Source organism: Phyllostomus discolor, chromosome 2 (assembly GCF_004126475.2).
Source record: "Phyllostomus discolor isolate MPI-MPIP mPhyDis1 chromosome 2, mPhyDis1.pri.v3, whole genome shotgun sequence".
Taxonomy (NCBI): Eukaryota; Metazoa; Chordata; class Mammalia; order Chiroptera; family Phyllostomidae; genus Phyllostomus; species Phyllostomus discolor.
This window is the reverse complement of record NC_040904.2, coordinates 195643152-195658706: the sequence shown is the minus strand read 5'-3', so window position 1 is coordinate 195658706 and position 15555 is coordinate 195643152.

Sequence of the window (15555 nt, the reverse complement as noted above, 5' to 3'; positions counted from 1 at the left end):
TCTCAAATGTCGACTGCTATTTGCTTTAACTGCATTTATATGCGGAGAAGGTTGGAAGGTTGGTCTTCCTACTTTACTAATCAAGAATCAAGGTGTGCGTGGGCTGCGAACCAAAGCATCACAGGTTCGATTCCCAGTCAGGGTACATGCCTGGGTTGCAGGCCACGGCCCCCAGCAACCACACATTGATGTTTCTCTCTCTTTCTCCCTCCCTTCCCTCTCTAAAAATAAATAAATAAAATCTTTTTTTAAAAATGTGGTACTAACTTAAAAAAAAAGAATCAAGGTGTGAAGAGATGAGGGGATTCTGACCCAAGGTCACACATTTATTAATAGAGTCAACCACAGTAAAACCCGGCCCAGGACTCTTGCAGCAGCGTGGTGTGTCTTGGGGATACCACCATAAATGTGGGCTCCCTGATGGCAGGGACTTTGTTTTACCCACTGCTGTGCCCCCAGCACTTAGAACCGAGGGTCTGGTGCAAATAGTTCTCAGTATTTGTTATCAATTAATATTTGTTGGTTGATACATGAGTATATACCCATCAGGGTTTAATCCAAGAAGCAGAATATTAAGTATTATGTACAAAGAAAGAGAATTTGTTACAAGGATTTTTTTTACAGATTTTATTTATTTATTTTTAGACAGGGAAAAGAGGGAAGAAAGAGAAATGTCAATGTGTGGTTGCACTCATGTGCCTCCTACTGGGGACCTGGCCTGCAACCCAGGCATGGGCCCTGACTAGGGATCAAACCAGCGACCCTTTGGTTCACAGGCCAACACTCAATCCACTGAGCTACACCAGCCAGGGCTGTTACAAGGATTTGACCTTACACAATCACTGGAGCTGGCTAAGCAATCTCTGTAAGATGACTATCTTTGCATCTGACCCTGGAGCTTGAAGCTCCCAGGGCAGATGGGAAGACCATATAGATGTGAGTTGTCAGAGGGCAAGAATAAGCTGGAACTCAGAGACACAAGCCCAAGAAGACACAGAAATCTGTGTGGGCCCTTGTTCCTCTGGTGTTGGTGGTATGGGTCCTGCAGAGACCCTGAGCCATGGACAATAGTATAGCTGGACACATTGGCCAGGAGTTGGAGAAGCTGAAGTGAGCCAGCAAAAAAGGCAACAATTTGTGTGAGCTACAAAACAACTGCTGCCCTGGCTGGTGTGGCTCAGTGCATTGAGTGCCGGTCTGTGAAACAAAAGATCGCTGGTTCGATTCCCAGCCAGGACGCATGCCTGGATTGTGGGCCAGGTCCCCAGTTGGATGTGTGTGAGAAGCAACCAATTGATATATTTCTCACACATCTGACCCATTTTCAGTCAAATATCTATCTCTGTACAGTCAACTGGCAGGTAGAGGAAAGGGGAGCATGTAGTAAAGAGCCAGCCACCCTCTGACCTATAGACTGGGCCCAGGACCAGAAGAGGAGGGATCATTGAGAGCTGGTAGACATCTGGAAAGGAACCAGTTGGTCCACCCTGCTGTCAGTCCAGGGAAACAAGCTTGCTCTGACTCCTGGCAAACCTGTCCAGGTGACGCTCTGGGGTTGAGGGTAATCCAAGGTGGTGCATAGCCTTCAGGACCTAAAGGGCTTTTGGAGCAAAGGGCCTCTAGAAAAGGCAATAGACTCTGCCAAGAGCAACAATAGCTGTGGGTCCAGCAAGAATCTCCTCAAGCAAAAGAGAAATACACATCTGTGTAGGTTGGCCTCTTCATTCAACGTTACCCAGTGAAACAAATTTGAGTAAAAACAGCTGGATAGTAAAAGGTTATTACTTTGCCAGGTGCCCTTCAAGAAGTGAAAATGCTTTAAAAACCCCAAACTCCTGGCCCTGTCCTCACAAGAGCCCATCTCCACATTCCGAGTCCTCTAAAACAGAGCGGTACAAGGCCGGAGCCGAGTCTGCACGTGTATAATAAGTAAGCGAAATCGAGCAATCCACAGTCCCTGATCCTTACAGCTTGAGTAGGTTAAGCACATATTTGGCTGGTTAGATAATAGGGTTTTAGATGCTAAGTCTGGAGGCAACCACAGGTGCTGACTTAGCAGCTAGGCACTGTCAAAGGTGGCATCTCTGATTCTCTTGGTTTGTCCCTCAGTCACAAGGCAGCTGCTGCAGCTCCAACTATCTCTATATACACAGCAGGAAATGAAGAAGGACAAATGCTTGCTAAGGCTACCCCTTTTAGTTAAAATGCAAAAGCTTCCTCCAACAACGAAGCCAGCTTCCACTTGTGTATCATTGGCCCAAATCTGTCACATGGGTACTCATAACTGTAAGGGAGGCTGAGAACATTTAATTTTTCCAATCTATGGCAAAGGTAGGAAAGGAACAAATGAGTTGTTTTATTTCATTTTACAGTTGGAGAACTTGAGGTTCAAAGAAGTTAAATATTTGTCCCAAGGTCGTACTGGATACAAGCTTGAATCCAGGTTTTTCTTTCTCCAGTTCCTCCAGTTCCACACAGGGTGCCTCCCAAGATGAATGTCATAAGAGGAAGTTTAACAGGAACAAACTGAAACATCTTTTGATCAGCAGAAGAACTCATAAAATGCAGGGTGGGGAAGCACTTTCATTTGAAATAAGACACGGGAATACAGCTTACCACAGACTGCAATGAGGCTGTGTGGGGCTCGGTCCAGAGAGGTGGGTGTGCAGATGGAGAGAGACGACAGAGTCACAGATGCAGTGGTCAGGTCCAAAGGCAGTATCATGCTTCAGTCTGGAGCCACTCCTTAAAAAGAAAGATGGCCAGTCCTGGTCACATGGCTCAGTTGGTTGGAGCATCATCCCATGCACCAAAACTTGGAGGGTTCGATCCCCAGTCAGGGTATCTTTAGGAGGCAACCAATCAATGTTTTTCTCTAACATTAGTATTTCTTAATGTCTCTCATCAATAAACATATCCTCAGGTAAGGATTGAATTTAAAAAAAAAGGAAGGTGGCCAACTACAGAGAGACCTGAAAAGGACAAACGTTATTGGGGAGGAGTCTAAAAACAAGGCATCCAAGTGGAGAGTGAAGGAAGGACCAGGGAATTCTAACCAGGGGGTAGGGAGGAGAGCAACAGGACAATGATCTTTGTTTTCAAATATCTAGAGGGCTGTAAGTGCTATACCAGGTGCATATGTTGTCTCAGAGGCCACAGTAAGAACTGATGGGTAGAATTCACAGGGAAACAGATTTTGGCTGAACACAAAGAAAATTTAAAACCAGGCATCTCCAACAGAGAAGAGGCTCTCCAAGAGTAACAGTCCCCCAGGAGAGGCTGGAGATGAGGTTGTGCCATTTCTTGCCATTCTGTGCCATTTCTTGATGGGGACTTGAGGAATTCTTACACCCTTTCCATCCCTAAGTGCTTATGAAGATGTAGGTCACTAAGCAAAAAAAAAGTCATTATGGAGTTGGCAAGGATGAGACAGGGAGGACCTCTAATAAAAGTTAATGTAAGAGAACCGTTTCTATTTCTATGGCAAACCCCAAAATATTTCAAAATAATGTTTTACCTCTGAAATTGTTGCATTTTTTTTTATACTCTGCCATTCTTGGGCTCTTCCAGATTAAAATAAGAGCACCAAAATCCTTAAATCATGGGGTTTGTTGGAAGGATGCTCAGCATCTCAGCAGCCATACCACGACTCGAGTTTCTATGTGTTCTAGCCTGGAGTGTCCAGGAGGCCAGAAGTCGGGACCGGAGACAGGGGCTTATCTCCCAGATCTTCATATGGCCTCTGCTCCCCTCTCCCACCCCAGTATCGTCTCTACATCTTTCTGCATCTCACATTCAAGCTCACTTAGCAAAATGTTCTAAACAGGTTGTTTGGCACCGTCCAATAAGCATCCCTGTGTTCCTGCTGTGCATACCTGGCCTCGTAGGCCGCTACTACTGAACACAACCCAACCCAGATCCAGCGAAGCCTGGTCGCCTGCCGCATCCGCTGCTGCTGCGTCCCGCACCTCTTCCCACTGGTGTGCGCCCCTGGACTGTGCACGCCGACCTGTGGGTGCTGCCGGACTGGAACACCTGGCTCAGGTTGTTCACGCACCATGGCAACTGCCACTTCCACTCAGCAGTTTTTCTGAGCTGCCCACGTGGGCCGCTGCAGGTCTATCAAGACTTGGCCATTTGACGGTGGTGGAGGCCGGCTGTCTGCTCACCTCCATCCAAGGCAATAGAAAGTTTCAATATCAAAAGAAATTTGGTTGGAACCCTCCGAGTTCTATGAAATAAGAACACTCAAAAACTTTGTCCCAGCCCCCGATTTGCACAAATTGTGTTTGGAGCATGCATTCGATGGGGTGGGGAGATGGATGCCAATCGCATTGTTAACTACTGATGGGATCCCCCTCAGGAGATAAGCTGTACTTAGAAGGTTCAGACTTTTTAGAAAATCTTTTGTTCATTAAAAGACTGAAGAAATCATGAAGGAAGACAAGAAATTTCACCCAGCAGTGATACACAGTCACCATGTTTATAGTGTCCACGAGACTTAAAAGCATAACCGTGTTTGTCCTAAGAGGTAGGTAGTGGAAAGAGGCATTGGTAGTGAGTGTATTGCTTATTGGTAAGCTGGCCTCTTTGAAGTCATCCTAATGAATGATGAAGGTTGACAAGACTTGCTTGGAACTTAAGGAACTTTGTGCCTGCAAGTGATATAGTACAGTCTTTCATATTTCAAATGTATTATGGAGTTCTTTTGCTTATTTTATTCTTTAAACCTTACCGTGTCACACAAGTATAAAGTTTGAATGATCTTGTTATTGAGAACAAAAATTCACAAAGATTTCCACTTCTGTATTGTTTTCTTATGAAAAGTTTAAAGAAGCTGTTCTACTGCCATTGTCTTTTTAAATGTCCCGTGTGTTGGCACTTCCCTGACGTGCTCAGGAGACGAATCCACGAATTCCTTGGACTTCCTGCGGGAGTCAGTTTACGGGTGTCTGATTACAGGGTGAACAGCCTGAGACGACCTGCCAGTGACAATGTCTTCACTTTCTTTTGACTTTAGCTTGATGATTAAGATACAATCAAGCCAAAGTCATAAGACACAAGCGTTTAAAACCAAATAGCATTACCTGTGGGCTTACCAAATTGGACACCTATTCTGGTTAATTTTTTAAAGAAATAGGAAGCCACTACTATTTTTACTCTGGAGTGCTAGTTAATGAAACAAAAAGGTTAGAGAGATGTTCAAGTTAGAGAGAGAGAGTGTGTTTTCCATTTGTTTGTTTGTTTGTTTGTTTGTTTGTTTTTAATTTTGAGAGTATGTGTATTAAAGCTACGGACAGTGAGACAAAGGAAGGACTCGGGGTAGAAGAAGCGGCAGGAGAGAGCCTGGGCGGGGCTGCTCGGCTCCCTGGCAACGCTGCGGGAAAGAAGTGGCCAGGGCGGGGCTGCCGTCAGCTCACTCGAGAGAGAAAAGGGGGCCTTGGGAACAGGCTCGGGACTTGCCTGGGATGAGCTGCCACTGCCCATTGCTCCCCTGGTTGCAAATCTCCTTGGGACCCTTAGAGCTGAGGAGAAGGAAAGAAGTAGGCACCTCCTTAGCACAGTAGGCGGCGTGCCAGCCTCCCAATCTGAAGAAAATAAAAAACTCACACCCGAGATAAGTCATGGGCAAAGAGAGAGCCCACCTTTACTTTTATTCTTTTAATACAGGCAATTTTTCACTTCTTCTTAAGAGGAATAATGTGTACTGATTGAAGTTGGGAAATGGTTAAGACGCCAATTGTATTTCAAATCTTTGGCTAATTATGCATTGTACAATGAACTTCATTTTTCAAGAAATGTCTTAGCTTTCCTACTTATAAAGTGAGGAGGTATTGATGAGGTAAAGAAAAGCATCCCTGTTATTTTACATCAGGACATGGACCCCTGGCCCGAGTGCCTGTGGCTAAGGGAGCAGTATCGGTGTTAAGGATCCTCCATGGCCTTCCAAACACAGGAAATTAGGTAGAAAGAACTTCCTGGGACCCCTTCCCAGGTTAGAGCTGACCGGCTCAAAGACCACCTGGGACAGCCACCCTAGACGAGACCCACCCCATAGTCTTTATGCCCTAAGGGGGACTGCAGTGGAATTCTTGTAGAAAATATGCCTGCGGAGAAAGGTGTTCTCAAATAAGCGTGACCACACTCCAGAAGAAGTAGAACTGTGCACGCGGATCTGTGGACAATGGAAAGTCAGTGGAGAGTCCGCTGCAGGTCCATGGTTCCCAAGCCAGGGACCAACAGAGTCTAAGGGTTTTATTGCACCAGGCTGTTTTCTCCACCCCCTCCCCCAGACACCCCCGACCTGCCCTCAGTTGCAATGCTGGCTTGGGGAGGCCTGAGCAGCTAATGTAATAGTTTTCACTTAAGCTTTGGCTTGCAAACCCTTGGAGAACTAATTCAGTTTCTTTCTTTTTAAATTGGATTTCCCCAAACCATCTGCTTCCCCTCTGTCAATGCAGCAAGATCAGATCTTATCCCAGTGTAGAATCTCTACGCTTCTGAAAGGCTCCGAGGAGCCAGAGCTGAACTTCCCGCCAAGCAAGGCAGTGAGGGACTAGTGGGGCTGTTCTAACACACCCTGCAAGAATGGTATTGGCTCAAAACCTCCCTGAAATCCAACCCAAGGGTCAACCAGTGGTCACATCCTCTCGAGAACCTCCTCAACACCCCACGGTTCACGACCAGCTCTTACAATGTCACAAGGCACCCCCCTTCCACGACGTGCTCTGGACCGTCAGCAAGGGGTTCCACTAGCATGGAGGTGGCTCACTGGGCAGCTACCTGGCTGCACAGGAGGCAGAGACCCCAGCAACAAGACAGGCACACACAGGAGGAAACACGGATTAAGATCTTTCCCAAAATAAGTAACAATTTTCTCTACCAAGAATGAGGATCCCAATCACTGATTTACTAAGTCCCCTAGGCTAGGGGTCAGATCACTAAGGGCTTTTACTTGGGTCCTTCTGTGATTTAATAAAGATGATACATTAGCAGATTCATCAGGTTGAACACACAATGTTCTATTTGAATTATGACGTAGGGCCTTCTTGTGCTACAGAAATAATGTCCAGAGCCATCCCATTTTGGAGGGCAGTTTTTCTCACTGGAGGCACTTCAGTATTCAGTAGAGAAAGCCTGGTCTGACTGTCAGTTAAGTGACTTGCTGGGTGGATTTAGTCAGGGCTTTTCTATGTGTCATAATGTCCTTCAGGCCAATGGAGGAGACAAAGACAGCAGCCAAATGAGTGTACCAGTGGGAAACAGTGAGGACCACCTCAGGCTCTTGTAGATGAATCCAAATGTCCCTCCACACATCCTGACCCCACAAGGGCACACCCATGATCATCCGCCCTTCATCTTCCTGCCGTCCCACCAGGTTCTGAGTCCAGCCCCCTGGCTGCTGGGTGAGAGGCTCTACCTGGAGGATCCCTGGGTGTACTGCTAGGAGCTATTGCTCTGTGCAGGTATGTTAGGGTTTCTGTCCCCTTCCAGATCTGGGACCAAAATCCTAGGGGCACTCTCTCCTTCTATTGTCTCTGCCACAGTGCCCGACCCATACCTTCCAGAGTCACAGACTCAGCTAATGCAAATGGCAGCCCTGCTTGGCCGACACCCAGAGCTTTAATCTGCTCCTCTGGTATTTTGTTTTCTCAGAGGCGGCTTGCCACTCTGCTCCCCAGTCCCGCATGTGCCCTTTTTTAAACTAAGAGGCATAAGGGACAGAGGCACTGTGCCAGGTGGGGAATAAAACTCCAAAATCCCTAAAATGGCACTGGAGAAAAAAGAAGAAGTTAGTTAAGGAGGAGAAGAGGGAGAGCAGGAGGATAAGGAAGAGGAGGAGGAAGGGGGCAGAGGAAGGAGGGAAGTAGCACAGGAAGGAGAAGAGAAGAAGGAGAGGCAGAAGAGGAAAGAGAGGAGAGGGAGGAGGGGCAGGAGACGGGGTGGAGGACCACACAGCTTCACTAAAACAGTGGTGAGTGGCAGCAGCAGTGGTCAGTGGGTCTGGGGTTTGGACAAAAGGCACCAGCATATACCTGGCTACCATTGTTTTGGTTTATAAAGAGGCGCCAACTCTGTCTGGTCCACTTTTCTTAACCTTTGAAGAAGCGATCTCAATGGGAAAGAAAAAAAAAAAACAGAAGAATAAAGATACAAAGATAGTAATTCAGCAAATGAAAGTTAGGAATCTTCTGAATCTCCTCAAAACAAACCCACCCCATGATGTCAAGAGACACCCAAGGAAAGCTTTGCTATCTCTTCCGCCATGCCTCCCGCCCCCGCTCGATCTAAGAAAACCTAGACTCAAACTCAGTGGCCAATGCCCTTTTTATCAGGCTACCCTGTCATTTCCTTCTGGGCCAGCACGGAGTCCCCCGTCACCTCCTTCCTTGCTCCCAGGTTCTCCTGGTGATGCTGATGTGATGGAAGGTGTACTCGCAGTCTGACTCATGAGTGACACATTGAGCACCCTCTGGGTTTAAACCAAAGGCAGAAAAGGAGGTCACAGCACTTCAGTCAAGTATAGATAGCTCTCTCCCAGGGAGAGTAGTATTTTATCAAACCTTGGCTGACATAAGCAAATGTTTAATCATTTTCTCCATAAACAATTGGCTGTTATGTTTAGAATAAATTGACATCTCCTTTCAATTGTGGTCAGTAGGAAATCATTAAATTACCAATGGACAATTAAGAGTTTGGTCAGGAAGACAGGATCCTCAACAGGTAATTCATCAGAGTGAGTCTAATATACGGAATTGGTTAAACAAGTTCGGAAGACTATAACATCAAAAAGAGAACAACGAGGGAATGCATAAATAATATCCACAGGAGAAAGCTGCCAGCCTACTGCTGGGAGAACAGAGGGAACAGGTGGGGTCGTGGGACCTAGGGGCTCAGAGGATGGGGCCCGCAGGGATAAGACTCGGACCTCAGTGAGGGCCGTGTCTCTGCTGCAGTGGGTACCCCGAGGGCTGTGGAGAGGCTGGTTCTGAGGGTACTGCATTCTCCACCTCTTATCATTGCCTGAGAGTCCTGAAACCTTCTACGAATGTTAGCGCCCAGAAAATGCAGTGAGGTGAGCAGAAGTGAGCAGACAAGGAAAAGCTGAGCTGACAAGGAAAAGCCGGCCACGTCTGTTTTGCCGCATCAGGCCTCTCCCAGCACAAGGCAAGTGATGATAACTTGGACTATAATTGGAAGCTTTGACTGTTCCCTGTCACTGCACCTGGTAATTCTGGAACGAAGGCTGTGTTTAACAACTCACAGTCACTGTAGTACTTATGAAAATAAATAAAGGAAAATCTTATTCAAATTGAGTCAGGAAGCCCTGAAAGTGTAGCTCTCATGAACACATGACCTGTTGTGTTTACTTTACAAATTTGGGCAGAAAGAAACTTACTTCACTACCCCAGAAGGAGGGGAAGATTTTCTCCTTGTCCAGCAGTAGCCTGGCAAATGAGAAACCGCCACGCTCAGCCAATGAGAAGCCACAGCCGCTCTGAACTCTTATTCTCCTCCGGTAGGCTGATTTTAAATAAATTTTATTTATATATTTATTAATTCATTCATTTACTTACTTTTTTTTAAAGATCTTATTTATTTTTAGAGAGGGAAGGGAGGGAGATAGAGAGAGAGAGAGAGAGGGATTGAGACTGAGAGAGAGACACATCAATGTGTGGTTGCTGGAGGTTCTGGCCTGCAACCCAGGAATGTACCCTGGCTGGGAATCGAACCTGGGACACTTTGGTTCCCAGCCTGCGCTCAATCCACTGAGCTACGCCAGCCAGGGCTCATTTACTTACTTTTAGAGAGAGGTGAAGCGAGGGAGAAACAAAGGAAGAGAAACATTGATGTGTGAGAGAAACATCAACTGGTTGCCTCTCACACACACACCAACTGGAAATTGAACCAAACCTAGGCATGTGCCTTGACTGGGAATTGAACCGGTAACCCTTTGCTTTGTGTGGTGATGCCCAACCAACCGAGCCACACTGGTCAGAGCTCCAGCAGACTTTTGCTCATAATCACCCCGCCCAACTATCTCCTTTTTCTCTGTAACTTTCCCCTCCTTTGTTCTCCAGACTTGCCTGTTTGTCACAGTTTGCCTGTCCCAGATGCAATTCCTCTGCTATTCCCAAATGAACTCATTTTTGCTGGTAAATAACTGGCTATTTTATTTTAAAATGTGATCATCTTTACCCTAAAAGTTATCAGGAAAGTCATGGACTCCCACACACCTATCCTGAGCGGAGAAGAACTGCCCCACAAAACACAACTGAGAAACGGGGGAGACAAGAGAGTGACTGTGCGATTGCAACCCAGGGGCCCTACTTGCTTGGCCTACTAGGTGCAAATATAAAGAGCTTAGCACATAGTAGACACACGATAAATGGCCTGGTTACGGACCCCCAGTGCTCTCACCCCTCCCACAATGCTACACTGACCATTACATAAGAGTGTTAGCACTCCGCCTCAACAAAAGATGCTAAAATCCTCAGGTCCCCGTCGTGCCAGAAGGGCCTTCTGAAGGAATACCACCATTCAGCTTCCAGTTCAAACTTCACGGGACCATAACGTGACCTGGGCTCCAGGCCTCCAAGCACTGGGCCATTCCCAGGGACTGTCAACAGTGATTAATCCAAATCCGGAATGACTAGCCCTAAGCAGCCTCTGGGTCCTTTCATTAACAGGATTGCTTCTCTATTTGCCCGGTAAAACAGGCCAGAGTCTTGCTGACCCAGGGCTTGTAAATTTTCCCTTCCCCCGCCCTCCAACAAATAAACGAAGCTCATTCCTTCATCCGTGCCATGGGATGCTGTGGAATTCATCCTGAATCCCAGTGACCAGCAAGTGGGGACCCAGATAGAGACCCAGATAGGCACAGCAGTCCCAAGTCAACTCTGGGAAACACAAAACAAAGCAAACTGACATATTCTGGTCTCATTCTTTCTACCCAAATTTACGTATCTCTCCACTCCAAATGCAGGCACTACCCCTATCCGGTCTCCTTTGAATCATCTCTTTACCTTAATACACGCTGTGCCCGCCACCACTCACTGAAAGGCAGAACTGTAAAGCCCAACATCCATGAAATGTGATTTGTAGTTGTGCTGAAGCAAGAAATCTGAATTTCATGCTGTGAGGTGGTTGTAAGTGTGAATCAATGAGCCGGGGAGGGAGGCTGTGGGGTCGAATTGCAGAGGCTTCACTGGGGAGTGAAACAGCCCTGAGTTTAAATCCTGGCTCTGCCAGGGACCAGCCTGGGGCAACTCTGAACTCGTGGCTCTCCTCCTTAAAGGGAGGGGTAATTTGTACCTTGCAGCGTTGCTATAGGAGCAGGTAGAGGGGCTCAGCAAACAGTGACTGACCTTAGCATTGTGTTGTTACTCTCACTGATGAGCACACTTGGAGAGTAAGAGTGAGGAAACCAGCCCGTGACCTTCCATTGGAGGCAGGTTGCCAGGGCTGCTGAGGCAGTTTGGAAAGTGCTGGGGGAGGGGCAGGGGGCACGGTGTGCAGAAAGCAGATTCTGGGCTGGGGAAGGGCAGGAAAGGGCTGAGCAAGGACTAAGGATCACCTTGCTGTGATCATCTACAGATGCTGGGGATATTTTTTTAGCGTTTGGACCCTGTATTAATTATCTCTCTCTCCAGCACTACCCCTATAAAGTCTTGATCATTTCAGGACTCACAGTAAAATCTTTCCAATGACCTAGACCCTCACTTTTCAGCCTCCTCACCCACTCTTGTGGCTAGTGGCTTCCAAACTTGTTTGTCCATGACAAAACCATATGGGTGACTCAGTGTACACACACATTAGGTGTAAACACCCAGGCCTACACATACATAAATGAAATAAACTTTTTTATTATGATACTTATCCTTGCTACATGCATTGTGGTCTGCTATTTCCTAGCTTGTTCTACTTCATTTTTATAGATGCACTAGCTTAGTTTGGTGATGCACTGAGGAGCTAGGTCTCTCAATTTGAAAAACACTACCCTAGATGTTTTTCATTGCATCTCTCCAGTTTTGGAGACCAGAAAGCTCCGTTAAGCCCCACATAATGACATTCCTGTCAACAGAGAGCCACGTGTAGGTCGACGGTCCCATATGATTATAACGAAGCTGAAAACTTTTTAGCACCTAGTAACATCATAGCTGTCATATGTAGTGTAGCACAGTGCTTACTGTAACTTTTTACCTTATAAAATTTAAAAGTTCATATAATTTTAAAGTAAACTAAGTTTAATTTATCATTGAAGAAAGGAAATTTAAAAAATAAATGTCATGTCACCTAAGTATGCAGTGTTCACAAAGTCCACAGCGGTGCACAATAATGTCCTGAGCCTTCCCTCACTCACCACTCACTCACTGGCTCACCCAGAGCAGCTTCTAATCCTGCGAGCCTCATTCACAGCAAATGCCCTATCCGTACAGGTGTATCATTTTTAAAATCTTTTATACAGTATTTTTTTCTCTGCCTTTTCTATATTTAGATACGTTTGCATATACCAATGATTACCATTGTGTTATAACTGCCTGCAGTTCAGTTCTCAGTACAGGAACAGGCTGCACAGGTTTGTAGCCTGGGAGCAATATGCTATATACCACACAGCCTGGGTGTGTACTAGTCTGTACAAACTAGGTTTGTATAATGTCCTCTAGTGATGATCAAACGACAAAATCCCAGTGCAAGGCTGTGTCACACTCTCTGATCTTTTCCTGTCACTTAAACTCATTGCCTCCACTACTCCGAGTTCAACTCTTTTCCAACCCTACCTAGTGCCTCCACTCTTACCACCTTTCCCTGCCTTTCACCCCTCATGATATCACTTTCTCTTTATCTGATTTAGATTACATAGTTCATAATAATAATCTAACTGATTCATTTAATAAATATGAGGTCTGTCCAGAAGGTATCCAGCCACATAATATGAAAAATTGAGACGTTTATTGAAGAAGATACAAGATACAAGAAACATTGTACATAGGACAATGACACCTCAGTCCCCTTCAAAGTAGGCACCTGGGGACCTCACCCAGTTCTCCTAGTCACCATCAGCTGCCTCATCATATTTTCCTGAATCTAATCAACAATCTGAAATCTCTTCCCTTTCAAAAGTGACTTTAGTTTTGGGAAAAGCCAGAAGCCACAGGGTGCCAAATCTGGGCTGTAGGGGCCTGAGTCACCTGGGTGATTGGATGTTTCACAAAAAAAACTCTGCACAAGACGTGACGCATAAGCAGGCATGTTGTCATGATGAAGCTGCCAATTACCAGTTGCCCACAGCTGTGGCCTTCTAAATCATCCAGATAGTTTCCATGGACAAATATTCAAGCTTAACGCAAAATCTGATGCACATTTGTTGCTCTACTCACTAGTCATTTCTAATGCAACAGCCACGACAGTACAAATGCTCACTCAACAGCATCTACCACTCCCACTGGCTAGTACAGTGAAGTTGTCACTGTTCACATACTCGCATTCCAGTCCTCTCTCCTTGGCTGCCAGGTTACACCAATGTCACATGAACCAATCTCATTATGTTAACAACAGCTGGGCTCTTTCCAGACAGACCCCATAGTTGCCTAGTTTTCCCACTCTGCCGAGCACTACCGTGGGTGCTGGAGATACAGCAGTAAACAAAACAAAAGACCCTGCCTGTGAAGAGCTGTTTAAGGGAGGGAAAACAGACAATTAGGAAGTAAACAAGAACAATTAAGCTATTTTGATACAACAGCCAGTGCAAAGGCCTAAGGCAGGAGGGAACCAACAGGTCCCAGGAACAGCACTGAGGCCAGCAAGCCTGGAGCAGAGGGAGGAAGAGGCAGAGGAGGTGAGAAAGAAAGCAAGAAGCCAGATGGTCTCCGAGGCTATTCCATGGACTTTGGGTTTTACTCTGAATGAGATGGGCTGTCATTTAGGATTTGAGGAGAGGGAGCATCCTGATCTGGTTTATGTCCTTAAAAGCCTCCTCTGTTTGGGGAACAGATGGTCAGGAAACCAGGGAGGAGGATACAGGTTAAGATACTATCGGATTAACTCAGGTGAGAGACAATGGTAGGCTTGGACCAAGGTAGTGCGAAGGAGGTAGAGAGCAGTAGATGTAATTCTGAAGGTAAAGATAATAGGATTTGCTGATAGGAGAGCATCAACGATGACACCAAGGTTTCCGGCCTGAACAGCAGGGCGAGCAGCAGGGCGAACAGTGGGAACAGCAGAAACTGGTCCCACTGCCTCTCTGTCCTTGTGGTTTCCCCTCTGGCTCAGGCCAAGCAAACACCTACTTCTACTTCCTGTTTCTCCCGCCTGGAGAGCTTGTCCCCAGATACACACAGGCACATTTCTCACTCCCTGCTTTTCAAGTGCCATTTTATCAGTGAGGACGTCCCACCTAGCCCTCCGCATTGCAGTCTGTCTCCTTGAACCTGCTATCTTCCTTTTCATAGTTCCTATGTCCCAACTTGTCTCCCCCAATGAAAATATAAGTTCCTGGGGGAAAGGGCATTGTCTATTTTGTTCCAGTGCCTGGCCAAGTGCCCAGAACTAAGGCCATCTCCAAGATGTGCAAGGCCTTGGGCAAATAATCTTTTTCTGGGCCTCCATCTAGATAAACAAATTTAGTCATGCAAAATCAGTTCACCGGTACCATTCTGGCAACTCAGTCTCCATGATTCCACACTGGCCAGCAAGAGCCAGCTGACTCTAGATTACTCTCCTGGAACTGAGGCCCAGGGATGACCCCTGGGCACAGGGCCCAGAGCTCCTCGGGTCAAGTGCATGCAGGGGGTAGAGGCCTGGAGAGCATGCTGGATGGGGAAGTGGAGGGAGGCGCAGGGCTAGGTCTAAAGTTGACACTGCCTAACACACCAACGGTTATCACTAAAATAATTTTTTTAGGTTTTATTTTTTTATTTCTTTTTAGAGAGAGGGGAAGGGAGAGAGGGAGAGAAACTTTGATTTGAGAAACACCAATCAGTTGCCTCTCATACTCGCCCCAACCGGGAACCAAACCCACAACCCAAGCATGTGCCCTGACCGGGAATCAAACTGGCCACCTTTTGCTTCGAGAGACAACGCCCAACCAACTGAGCCACACTGGTTAGGGCACTAAAAGTTATTGAATGAATATACTTAGCCTCTCTTCTGCTCTTCTGTCCAAATGCTGTGGCTAAGAGACCACAAGCATTCAGCTAGACAAAGTCTGCCCACCCCTAAGTGCAGTTTGCCAGCTCACCTAGAGGGGAAGGCACAAGAGGCAGCAGAGGGGGGCCCTGCCCATGGCCCAGGCTAGGTCACTAGGGGGTGTCATTCAGTGAACTGGGGCGTCTCAACTTGCATAAATGAGCTTCCTGGACCCCCAGGCCTCGGGTTGTCAATCTACCTCTGCTTACACGAGTGATGCAGTCCCCACTGACCTTAGTGGCATTGCCTAAAACCAGGTCAGATCTCCCAATGGCATCCAGAGGGGCTTTTCTAAGTCCTGGTGAAAGCCAGGCTGGGGGATCAGTGGGGACATCAGGTGAGGCCCCACCGCTCTTAGAGGCCAGA